The sequence below is a fragment of the Triturus cristatus genome, chromosome 4_1 (assembly GCF_964204655.1).
Source record: "Triturus cristatus chromosome 4_1, aTriCri1.1, whole genome shotgun sequence".
NCBI classification, from domain to species: domain Eukaryota; kingdom Metazoa; phylum Chordata; class Amphibia; order Caudata; family Salamandridae; genus Triturus; species Triturus cristatus.
The window spans coordinates 794445041-794457216 of NC_140585.1; the positions used below are offsets into that span (position 1 = coordinate 794445041).

Consider the following 12176-nt stretch of genomic DNA (forward strand, 5'->3'; position numbering starts at 1 on the left):
CCACATGAAATATTAATGGGACGTGCAATGAGACATGCATTCGTGCCTGTCAACAAGTTGATGACAATAACTGATGACATGATTTTGGATTACTGTAAAGGCCTGGCTGACGCAGTTCATTCTGTGTTTCACCAGGTTGGAGAAGACGCCACTACACTTGAAAAGAAGCAAGCCCATGATCTGAGTCCAGGGGACTGGGTGAGAATAAAAGTACACAGGAGAAGAAATTGCTTGGTTCCAAGGTGGGGAAGGCCAAGACAAGTCATTCTGACTACGACGACTGCTGTGAAGTGTGCTGGAGTGAAGAACTGGGTTCATGCAAGTCATACTTTGAGAGTTCCAAATCCAAAGGATGGGACTGGGAAGGAGTACTTTGAAGAGTCAGATTCCAGTGATGATGCAGACACTGAAACAGTGAGAAGAAAAAAGAATCCTGAAAGGGGGAAGGAGAGTCAGAAAGAGAGTCAGGTGATTCTTTTTTCTTACCAAGAGAGGCTTCAAGAGGAACATTGAGAACCTCAGAGGAGAGTTCGGATTCTGTAAGAGTGCCTGAAGTTTCAACAAGCAGTGGAGAAAATAAAGAGAAAGAGAGAAAAGAAAAGAACAGTTCCACAGAGACTACACCTGAGTCAAATGAAGAGATTGAGAATTCATCTGAGATTACTTCTGAAGAAGTAGGGTCAGAGGAAGATAGAGAGGGACAGATTGCGGAAGACACCCGAGGAGGTGTAGGGAACATTCCTGATAAGCTAGGTGAAGGGACAAGTAGACAGCAAGAAGACTGCGTGTCGGAGATCCAAGGAGGGACAGTAGCAGGGAAATCTCAATCAGTGGAAAAGAAGACTGTGGAAAAAGAGAAAATTGCTGAAGAACAAGAGGCAAATGAGACAGAATCGGATGAGAGTGAGAATGAGAAACCAGAGGGTCGAGTTCTGAGAAAGAGAACTTGGATTGGAGAAAGAAACAATAGAGAAGTGAAACAGAAAAGGAGTGTAAAGGGAGATCTTTGGCCTAACAGGATAAAGAGGCTGAGATATCGACTGACACGAGTGAATTCATTGAAAGCTGAACAGGTGAACGAGGTGTCGAGTCAGAATCAAGCAAAAGGTGAAAAACAAAAGGAATCAAAAGAACCAGAGGAGATCAAGAGAATCAGAAAACCCAACCAGAAGTATAGGTCACCGGAATGGACGTATGTGGCACTGTCTGAAGAAGAAGAAGAGGCAGAAAGTCAGGGAAATCCAGAGGGGACCTTACGGAGAGTGGTTGAGGAGGAGAAAACTGTTGGAATCCTGAAAGTTATCTTGACTGACATTGGAGAAGAGACAGATGTTCAGGATCTGATACAATTTGATGTTGCTGAAGAAGAAGTGAAAAGTGATGAAAATCAAAAATTGAGTGAACTAAAGGAGTCACTTGGAGAAGAGTGAAGAAGAAGAAATCTAAAAATTAACAGATTGTGATAATCTAGTGTACTAGGGATTTGGTAGTGGAGTAGTAGAGGCTAAGTCAAAAGACACAGTCAAAGTAGTAAAATGGCTAACACAGAAAATGATCAAAGTAGATGTACCTTCCTAAAAAGATGGTGCAAAATGTGCTGCTGCTGTACAGGATTATTAATGCTACTATGGAGTGTTCTTGCTTTATTAGTTACTTTTAGAGTTACAATAGACACTTTGGGAATACATACTGAGAATATGACTAACATAGAGAAGAGTTCACAGAAAGTAGTACCAACTAGAATTGGTAATATATACATACATAAGGATAGATCAATTAATGATTTTTCTAGCAATGTTTTTTCAAAATTGTTGTATGAATACGTAAAGACAATGGAGGTAAGGGATTGCTACGTCTGTATGCAATTACCGGCATCTGTTTCAGAGGGAGTTACCTATCATCATCTTCCAGCTACGTATGGAATTTCATGTAGTGTGTTAAGTAGTATTTTTTATCTATTAGGGAAAATAGATTATGAGATGTCTAATAAGGATAACATTTTTGGGCAATTGCCTATGAATAAAAAACTGAATCCTGCTAAAGAAGCTAACATTTTTGGTGAGATTTTTATTGAAACAGAAGAATTAACATTAGATTACATTTTTAGAAACAATTTAACTTGTAGTTTGAAGGAAGAAGAAAAAGCTTTCCTAGATATGGTAGAGAAAAGGAGAATGAGCATGCATGAAAAGGCAGGAGGATATAAAATGAGTGAGACAATGTGGGACATTGAGATGGGAAAAGAGTTGAAAAATGGGGCCAGTCCAACTTTGGCTTTAGATGCACCACAGAAGGGTAAACTATGCATTACCAGAAGGAAATCCCAATATGATAATCATTTTGTTGGGACTAGTGAGTGTCATGATACATATTTTATTGCAACAGGATGGGGATTCAAGGGAGCAGAAGATCCAGTCTTCCCGGGAGTGTATTATATTTGTGGGAATAAGGCTTATTACAGGTTGCCTGACCATTGGTATGGCACATGTTATGTTGGCCTGGTCTTTCCAAAGATTTTTCATATGGATAGAATAGAAGATGCAGAACAGATTAATCTACTAACACGCTTTAAGAGAGAAACTTGGTCAGAAATTGTAGGAGATATTTTTGGAGCTTTGATTCCAGCAGTGGGAATTTCATTAAATGCATATGGAATTCGGAAGCTGTCAACAGTGGTGGATCGTTTATCGACAAGTACCGCTGGAGGGTTTCTATTGGTAAATACAGAGATGGTTGCCTTACGCGCCATGTCAATGCAAAATCGACTTGCCCTTGATATTCTATTGGCAAAGGAGGGTGGAGTCTGTGGAATGCTGAAAGTTCAACATTGTTGCACTTACATTCCTGATGAAAGCAAAGATCTAAAGGTCTATATTAAAAATATTACTGATTTGCATGAAGAAATAGTACCACTGGAAGCTGAAAGTATCTGGACTAAAATGGCTAATAAGGTGATTGCTGTTAAGAATTTTATTGCTAAGATAGGTAGTACTATTTTTGGTAAGATATTATTTCCATTGACATGTGTGATTGTTGCTTTATTGATTCTTAGATTAGGGTGTTTATGCTGTAGATATAGGAGGAATAAAAAGAAAATAATAGAAGAAAAAGTTGAAAAGAGACAAAAGAGGTCAAAAAGAGACCCACAAGAAATAGAATTAGAAGATTTAGAGAGAGCATGTATTTTGAAACTAAAAGAGATGATGAAAGAGAAACTGGTGTTTAATGTAAACACAAAAAGACATTTTGAATTTCTCCTAAGAAAAGGGGTCTACATTTTTGGGTTGGATTTTTGTGGTGATGATATATCACCAAAGGGGGGATTGCTGGAGCAGGGTTTTCTATTTAAACTCAAACTTCAGTTTATATTTCTATATGTCATGATTAAAATTACTAACGATTAATTATTTAGTATTAATTTTATGGAGTGTTTTAATTAATCAACCTTACTAATGAAAAATTACACGTGGGAATGCAATTGCATGGCTTAATTAATACGTGAACTAAGTTGGTGAGCAAATTAATTAAATATGTGTGGCTAAAGTGCTATTTTTTATGTGTTTGCGCTTTAAAATAATATGCTTTAATGCTTCTTTATGTCGCGAATGGCTAGATAAATACATACACATAAGGGTATTAGTGGGAATTAACACTGTATAATCAATACGATGTAGTAACGTTGTTTTGTGTTTCTTTTAATTAAGATTGCCCATTTTGGCCTATTGAGAAATGGCCGACATTTACAGCCTGCATTTGAGTAGATGAAATGTGAAGAGAGGCCTCGCTGAATATGGTTGAAAATATGACCTCGGCCTCTGTCTGAGCTAAAAGTTACGAAAGGACAGCAGATCTGGGCTTGTCGCCAGATATCCTTGGAGGAGAACAATTGTCACAAATGAACATTTTGATAAACTGGCGGTGGCTTCACTATAATTCCGGAGAAGAGCATCCATGGATGTTGCGAATTTAGTTTGTGCTTCCTTTTTCCGTGTTTTTATTTTTGAGATATTCAAGAGCGGAGATTTTTCTAAATGTTGCGAGCCAACATCCTTTCCTGCTCGCTCTGCTCAACGGACGCTTGGAGCTTGTTTGTAACTTTTAATGTGTAAGTTTTGGTATAAATATTGTTAGACTCGAGAGGGTCTAAGGCCACTTCTTCCTGAATTTATGCTCAAGAGGATCGATGCTGATTGAGAGGACGGCGACTCGGGAGACTTTACTGAGAGACCTGTCCTGACCTAAATACGACATTTAGCTAGAATAGGTAACTATGAGAATAATGATTTTGCTATTGGATGACTTTCATTTGAACTAATTTAGATAAAATAACCTTTTGTTTGAATTACAGTGTCGGTGTTTATTTCTTTGTCATTTTTTATTGAGATCTCAAATGTGTTTAAACTGTTTAAATCATGACTCGAGACAAATCCATTAGGTTGCATTGACCTCAGATTAGATGCAGATTGATTTAGGAGTTCTCTCGTATATCTGGTGTGGATAGAGTAATAGAATGAATGTTGGTGTGATGGGCCCCAGCGTATGATGAGTGTATGTGCGTATGACTGTGAAATTACTCTGTCCGTGGAAGTAGGGAGAATTTATAAGCTCTGATCTGCAGCAGTTTCATCGTCCTCCACGGCATGCTGTTACTTTGAAGCTGACTTCAAGTTTCTCGTTGCTGCCGTTGGCCTTTGGATTCCTTCGATTGAGTGGATTCTTCCAGTTTTCTTGGACTCCAGACTGTGACTATATTTTGTCTTACCTGTTCTCACGCAAAGAAAGAGGATGTAGTATTCTCTTGTGCTCCAATTATAGGGGTCTACTCTATGGTTGTTACGTGATGCCCTCTAGGTTTATGGGTATTGTAGTTCATATTTGTGTTTTTTACTTTTTCTGATTGGCTGCTGAGATTTTCAGTAAAGAAAATGAGAAGCACAATCCTCGCCTCCGTGTCCTTAATAGAATTGAAAATTCTTGTCACAAATGTTTGCAAATTTGTAATTGCAAACAAAATGGCAGCAGGCTAGAGAGCAATGTATTGTAGTAAATCAGGGTAACTTTGTTTTCCTCACTGAATAGCACTGAAGAGAGGGCAATTTTAGGCGAATGAAAGCTACAATAATGACATTTTCAACTTTAACAATCGTGAGTCTCCTGTCTTAATCAGATGTGCTGGCATGTACACACAAAAGGGCTTCCTTGCAATGGGAGAGGGATATATAAGCAGGATAATTTCATTTTGACAAGGATTCCGAAAATACTAGCACTCGTCTGCCTCAGTCACAGTAGCAGAGGGAGTAAAAATGTCTAGCAATAGAGCACCCAACGTGATGGAAGGGGCGAGGCTTCTATTTATATTCTGTGAATGTCTTGGAGGGTGTGTTGTAGAACAGGGGCATACTCATTCGCCCTTTCCACTAGGGTATGCACGCGGCATGCAGTGCCTTCATAAGGCCACAATGCTATTTGGGGTAAGCATACAGGCAGTTGTTACTTTGCCATAAAGACACAGCGCTGTTACCTAACAGTTGTTGCGCATTTGTTTATTGTCTTTGCTATCAGGGTAATTAATATGTTGCCGGGTTTAATCATTTTCCACAGACACGCACCCTAGGGCTTTCGTAAACATGCATTGCCAATAACAAGTCTGCTTTAGAACTGAAAGGGTAGGTCCATCCTGGTGGTTTTGCCAATGCTTGTTTGAATGGTGTTTAAACGCACCTGTCAAGTTGGGAATTAAAAGATGGCATAATCTTTGCCTTCGGATCCCCGGTAAAAGTAAAAGCTCTTAATCGTGAAAGCAAGGAAATGTAATTTTCTGACATTGTGTTGTAGCCTCCATATTTACGTTTTAGAAAACAGCTTGGTTCCCCAACATCGCTTAGTTAGCCAGCTACTAGAGCATAAATATAGTGTTGATCCTAAAATAACGCACACAAAAAGTGATTATGAGGTTGATTGGGAAGACTCGAAGTCTAGTCACCCCTTTTGAGGACGCCATCTTAGAAAGTCTATATTGGGAACTGCCTAATTGTACTTCCATGCAGCCACGAAACAACCGCTTTTTAAGACACATTTGTTTATTGTTACTTTTCTATAAAATCAAAACGACGTGCAAACTTTTTAAGCATTATGTTGCATTTATCTTCAAGGACGTTTTGGGGCGATTATTTTAGAAATGATAAATCCACATTTCCAAGCCTCGCATTTTTTTTTCATTCTTGGGATGTTATAAAGAAAATAAAAGGAAAGCCCTAGGTATTTGCCGTGTTCCCTCCCCAATTGGAATCGCTTTGAAAAAGTCCAGTTGTAAACTGGCCTCTGATAAAACGTCCAGGAACACAGAAGACAGACTACACCACGCTGTTGCGGTCATTGGGCTGACGTCTATCGTTTGGTAAACTAAAACTCAAATAGTAAAGAATTAACTGATTAACCTGAATGGTTTTGTTTAACATTTAAAGGCTCGGTGGACAGCGAACAGTTTTTAAACTTTAATTCACATTTAATTTTGGAAACCGCACATATATCTACTGTTAGGGGGATTATTCAGAAACATACCATTTCAACGACGGCCTTCGGACTTACCTGTATAGATAAGACGCACATTCACAACTTTCTACGTCATACTCTCGTGATATGATGGCCATTCTGTAATGTACCGGAAGAACGAATACTCCACGGAGAGCATAACAGTCCCTTTTCCATTTCATGAGTAAACTGTGCGATCTAAGATGGCCGTGAGTGTGACGTCAAGTGACGTCAAACATTTGGCACGTCCTTTTTTCATTTCAATGTACTCCCGCCTGGTGTACTTGCAATCGGTGCGGCCGAGGTGCGCGCGCTAATCTTTTCAATCCGCGTGTTCGTTCCCGTGTTTCGCTGTAACTCAAGTCTGTTGCGTAGGTCCAATTGCTGCGGCATGTTCAGGACAATGGGGGTCTTGCGCTGCTCAGAACTGTTTTAAGCGAAGCACTGCGCGTAGCTTGAGCCCGAGGGCTGATCTCCGAGGCATGCGAGGTTGAGCCAGCAACGTGAAAGTCAACAACTTTTAGCAGGGAAAAAGTTCATAAAAGAAGCAGGTGAGATGTTTTAACTGTTCCACGATGCGTGTTCTACCAACAGTGAACGCACCATGGTTTAAGTTCGACTGGGATTGATGTCTAATGTTTCATAATATTTAATGGTCCCCGGTGTTTATGCGATGAGTTTCCATACCGCGGAGGGGACCGAATGTATGTGCATGAAAATGAAGTGTGTGGTGGAGTATTGTGTTAATTCCAAAGCAGATTTTCGTGCTACCTTAAGAAAACTGTATCTTGTGCGCAGCATACAGCTGGAGGGAGCATTGAGTTCCCAGACAGGAAAGAGATGCTGTTGTGTTGCTCCCTAGCTTATCTCTACAATGGCATCGTAGGTATGGTTCTCTCGAGGAAGGGTTGTTGTGCTCTCAACCGGAAGGTGAATTTAATAGGTTCTTACTTTTGTGAGGATGGCTGTATTCCTAATTGTCAAGTATGTTCTAATGTAATTCACTTTGGGAATGAGGTGATGGTTGTCTGCCCATGTGACAAGGGCTGACTGTGTGTTCTAACCCTGGAGCTGAGCAGGGGACAGGGTTGTGTCCAGTTACAGTGGATATAACCTACTTGGCGATTGCCTTGTGCATTGCATTAGGTGGGAACATGTCTAAATGCGAATGATGTTGTTGTATAGGGAAGTAAGAAAATTACTATTGACAATGGTATTCGTGCTTGATGCTGGCGCTCGGGATCAGCACTGCCCATCTACCTGACAAAGTTACCGTTCACGCTAAATATAATTTTTTTATGTGGGTTAAAAAGTGAATCCAACAATTACAGCTTATGTAAATGTACAATTTTACATACGTTTCATTAAGTGTTAACATAACTACAGTCAGGCAAGTAACTTTTCTTAAATTATTGTCTAAGTTGCACACACATAACTGTAATGTTACTAGAAGTAGTCCATTCTTGGTAGTTTTCAATGTAGGTTTATCACTACAATAACAAACTACGAAAGGCGCTAGTCGCCAGCATTGAAGGTAAAACTGATTTAAAAAAGTAGTGACATGGATAACTTTAATAAATGACGGGTACTTTCCTCCCTTATTAAATATCCTGGTTCTTATGGGCATACTGTGCGTTAAACCATATCTCTTGCGCACTTACAGCACGATGAGCTATTTTTCTGTATAGTTAGGCAGGCGATTGCTGCCAGCCGCTCCAAAATTATTTCTGCAAAAATATACAGTTTATTATTATTGCCTTTGTCAAGGACCGCAGGCGCTTCTGAAAACTGCGTGTGGCGAGCTGTGATGCTGTGTGCTCAACTAACTTTCCTTTTTCAATTGAAATTGTTTTAAAGCGATTTTCCGGGGAGGAGCGAAATCACCGGCATTGACGTTAGATCAAGTTTGGCTCACGTTCTTGGCTGTACTAGCCCACTGCATGATGTAACCGAGAAAGCCCTAACTTTTCTTTGCTCCTCGAGGTTCACTCGTGCACGTTATCAACGTTTATCCTCCACTAAATTAAAAGAAACCGCTATTTGTTCTGTACACACCTTTGTTGTTGGCTTGTGTAGCCGTTCTGTTATTGTTTGAATACACTTCTGTGTTTTTTTTAAGTGTCATTCCATCATAGTTTCGTTGTCTTTACAGATTGGTTACAGGAAATGCTTCAGTGCCGCCACTACATTTTAATGGGAGGTTTGTGTCCTTAAATCTTAGTCCTATGTTCCTCGTTTGAGGTGGTGGTTATAAGATGCTTTGGTTGCGCTGCTCACGTCTGTGCCACGCTTCGTTAACCTGGAGAAAGGAAACCTAACAAATTGTGAGCCAGGCGGTGGCAGTGAATTCGAGGTCACTCCATGTAACATTTTTAAAGAAAAACCGTCGAAAAAGTGAGTCAATAAGTAGAGAGCTAAATACATGTTTCACATCGAACATTTTCTATTGGTCGAGACGCAACTGCTTTGCTGTCTTACCCCCAAGTTCAACATAACTTACGATACTGTACATACAATATAACGATTGCTGCGTTGAGGAACAGTAACGTGCTTCTGCAGTGATTGCGCGGTCTCAGAGATTCACATATTATCGTGAGACTATTAAACGCCATGTCACTTGTGGTTTTGTTCCAGTAAATGCAGATCACACAGCCTTACCATTTGTTTCTATTATGTAATCATTTTCGTGAATACGTTTATCTTGTTTGGGGTATGAAAGGCGAGAGTAAAAGTTCCCATAACACAGACGAGTTCACAATGGTGCCGAGAGGCTGTAAACAGGCTTGATACTAGTTTTGTATATTTTCTTCACTTTTGTGGGAATTGTTGTTCCACCTGAAAGACATGTTTGTTGCGTGGCAGTAACTCCATAGATTCTTAGTAATGACGTGTGAGTTGTCTTTTCTTGGTAATGTGCATTGCTATAAATGTATTTTAATTGATGCGGGGAGAATGGCATTTTCTAAGTATCCCTATTTAGATCAAAGTTTTTCCAATTTATGAAATATATTACCAAAATCTGGATTAGTTTAGCCAAGATATCCCCCAGAAGTATCGTATTGTCCTGCCACGGCAACGTTGGCAAAATATCACTGGCTATGTCGCTGCACATTCTAGCGCTGTCCGTCAAAGCCTGTTTTTATTTTGCAGGGTAAGGAGGCAACATCATACTACCCTGAACCTTGCATCCCTGTAGATGTTTTCAGGACACTGAGATATACATTACAGCGTTATAAGACATTATGGGGCATATTATCAAGCCAGGCGATAAAATTATCGCCGCTTTAGCGACAGAAAACTGCCGCTAAAACGGCGATAATTTTATCGCCTGGCTTGATGATATGCCCCCAAATTTCTTGGTTTTAGTTAAACATTTCTGCAAGTTGTAATGCTCTTCTAAGCTATACCCTGTAAAACAACGTGAACGCGTTTTGCTTTACACTTGCTAGAAATTGATTTCAGTCTGATGTGAACAGGTACTTTTTTTCGGGCAATCCTTCAAATATATATAAATATTTCTGCGAACTTTATCAGAATGACCCTCGTCACTTTGACTACGTCTGCATGTAGCAGGCGTTTAATTTGTCTCGGTGTAGGAGTAATTTTGTATCGTTTCATGCCATTAGTTTGATCGTTTCACGTGGATTTCCGTTTGGCAGATCAGAAAAAAACCGAGAGTCTCTTATACATTGATTTGCCCAGGTTCACAGAATGTGGTGCGGTGGAGACGGCATAATCGGATTACAGGCCTCCTGGATCTACCTTCGCCAAGATAGCCCCTAGACATAGATTCTTCAAATGTATCCTACACCGAGGGTTATACATTTTAAATAACATGTTTAACCATGATGAAAGGAGGTAAACTTCAATTTATTTTATGGCCTGCTGTATTCAGTGGTGTTTGTTGCGTTGCACAACAACCTGCTAATGGGACCTGTTTTAAAATCACGCGGTGCTAAATATTTCATTAACTTTCATGGACATGCCTCTTTCGTTTTCTTAACTAGGGTTTGCATGTGATTTGTTAAAACAAGTGGTGCCTCTGGGTTGAAGCCACTTGGTGGCTCTGCGTTTTGATAAATGTTCTGTTGCGTTTAATTCGTAGATTTCTCGGATGTGTTGGGACAAAAATGATGTGGTGACATTTCAACAATTGAATCCAATTAGCTTTACTTGGTGATATTTTAATTTGTTGATTTATCCGAACTCTAATTTCTTAACAATTACAGGAGCAAAGCGTTTTCCTTAGGACTCTGACGCGGGCGCTATTGAATGCAGGGGTTGACAAATACCTGGACTGCAAACCTTACTTCCACTTTATGCCTCTTTCTTGAGTCACCCTGTGCTCTCACCCTCCATGTTCATTTTATCTCTGCTGTATTCAACACTTTTTTCTGCTCTTCCTGCCTGTCTATATCTTGCTCAGGGTTACAGGCTAAGGATGAAAATAAAATAAGTCCTTGTTTCAAAAAGTGAATAACCATCACCTAGCACACGTAATCACAGGCACAGATTAAGCACTGTTTTTTCAAATGCTAGTTTTTTTTTGATAATGGGAGCCCAAATCGCTTTAATTTACTGCTGTACTTAATGTAACATGACTATATTGACTGCACTTGTTCAGTTTACTTGTAATTTGTCTTATTCACATAGCATTTGTTTGCCCCCTACCATTGTTGCTACTCCTGTTGTTTTTTTTTTTTACTCTTATGCCATGGGTATAGTGACATGGATTTGCAACCACATCACCCATTAGAGAAGCCTTAAAGGACCCTTTCATGTTAATTAATGGATTTTTTTTTGGGGGGGGGGACATCCAACTTCAAATTGTGGTTCTAGTTTACACTACTAATGTGATAGTTTTGAAGTTTTGTTTGTATGCGCCGGATACTGTCAATGACCATTGCAGTTAGCATTTGATGGTGAGAGTGTAACAAACCAAACTTGGAGGTAGTACACAGGGAACAAATAGAGGCAGTTCAATTAAAACGTAATCCTTTTCCATAGCATCACGGTCTTTTAGTCGGTGTTTGTGTTTAGTGGTCTGGGTTGACAGCGCAGGTGTCGCCAGAGAATTATGCGAGTATCACTAGAGGAGCTTTAGCTCTTCCACATGTGGAAGCCAGGAGTGCATGTTTTGATTTGGCAGAAATCGTGTGCTTTCACAAAAGTGCTTGCTCCCCAGCACCTGTGACCATTTTGTTTATCCAGATGCCTGAGCTTGAATTTAGAGGGACACACATATGCCATTGTAAAGCTTTTAAAGTGTCTAAGAAAACTAGATAATTTATGGTGTTTTTCTTTCGCAGTAAGACATCAGAAGAGGGCAGTTATTAACTTACATGGATTTTTAGGTCTAGCTAGGGAGTATAACCGTGAGCTAAAATAATGGGGTGACCCAGTGTCCCTCAGAACCTGGGTGGGCGTATTATATAAATACAATGTTTCTGTCAGGAATTTCTAATTTCTTTTAGAAAATTAAAAAAATATTCATTACATGTAACAGATCAGCTAAATGAAGAAAAAAGCACACCAATAAAGTTTGCAATTTGGTAATTTAAGGGAATAAAGTATTATGGGCTGTCGTAATACACAAGTTCAAAAGAGCAAAATATTGGTGACTTGTGGTGATAAAGTGACATGTG

The 12176-nt window shown here is 39.6% G+C and overlaps 1 protein-coding gene and 1 long non-coding RNA gene across 3 annotated transcripts in view; one reads left to right on the forward strand and one right to left on the reverse strand.

The window, feature by feature from the left end:
• LOC146855551 (uncharacterized) overlaps positions 1–6807 on the reverse strand; it is a 227193-nt gene extending 220386 nt beyond the window's left edge. The window contains exon 1 of the long non-coding RNA XR_014981345.1: positions 6589–6807. This is a non-coding gene — a long non-coding RNA (uncharacterized LOC146855551). The remainder of the gene's footprint in view (positions 1–6588) is intronic.
• Positions 6808–6946: 139 nt separating this feature from the next.
• Positions 6947–12176, forward strand: part of USP44 (ubiquitin specific peptidase 44) — a 243494-nt gene continuing 238264 nt past the window's right edge. For both annotated transcript variants that reach the window (XM_085653378.1, XM_085653379.1), the window contains exon 1: positions 6947–7082. The gene's annotated coding sequence lies outside the window, so the exon portion shown is untranslated. The remainder of the gene's footprint in view (positions 7083–12176) is intronic.